The sequence below is a fragment of the Pongo abelii genome, chromosome 10 (assembly GCF_028885655.2).
Source record: "Pongo abelii isolate AG06213 chromosome 10, NHGRI_mPonAbe1-v2.0_pri, whole genome shotgun sequence".
In the NCBI taxonomy this organism is placed as follows: domain Eukaryota; kingdom Metazoa; phylum Chordata; class Mammalia; order Primates; family Hominidae; genus Pongo; species Pongo abelii.
In genome coordinates, this window is record NC_071995.2 from 57,585,344 (window position 1) to 57,586,177 (window position 834).

Here is an 834-nt window from a genome sequence, read left to right on the forward strand (position 1 = left end):
TCTCATTGGCATAGAAAAGAGTGCATTCACCCAATTAATGACTCCATGATATGTACTTGAGGGTATATTTATATTTATCTGCTTAAACAAAGATACCATTTCTGGCATGGCAGTGGCAATCAGAGCTACTACTTGGTTGAGTTCGTGGTAGTTTACAATTGTCTTTCAGAAATTATTTATTTTCTATAGGAGCCAGTTTGTGAATTAAAATATCATCGGACTACCATTCCTGCTTCCTTTAAGGGTGGCACTAATCTCCTGAGAGTCCCCCTTTTCCCCAATATGTGATATTGTTTTTTAGTTTTGTTTTGTTTTTTGTTCAGTCTCCATAAAGACTGCCAATAATTGCCAATACTTGAAATATATGACTATATTTCAAGTCATCATGGCAAGATATTGTGAAAACACTTCAATTAGCAATAATTGTGCCTCGGATAAACCTCATTGACCATGATACTACTACTGTGCAGGGTGACTTAGGTTCAGAGGCTTGGCTTTCGTACTATAATATCTTTTACCACAGAGACCAAGAGTTCAGTACGGGGGTTGCTTCAACTTTACAGTTGCCAACAACTGAATGTTTGTGTCCCCTCAAAATTCACATGTTGAAACTCTAACTTACAATGTGATGGTATTTGGAGATGGGGACTTTGGATGGTAATTAGGTTTAGATGAGGTCTGAGGGTGGAATCTTCCTGATGGAATTCCTTTCATAAAAGTAAATAGGAGAGCTAGAAAGCTACCTCCCTGACGTGTGAGGACACAGCAAGATGGTCACCTGTAAACCAGGCAGAGGCTGTCGCCAAGAACCTGCTCATGCTGGCACCTTGATCT

General features: G+C 39.4%; 1 pseudogene; it reads right to left on the minus strand.

Annotated features, from left to right (window-relative positions):
• Window positions 1–323: 323 nt before the first annotated feature.
• On the minus strand, window positions 324–474 carry LOC112136038 (U4 spliceosomal RNA; annotated as a pseudogene).
• Between the last annotated feature and the right edge of the window lie 360 nt (window positions 475–834).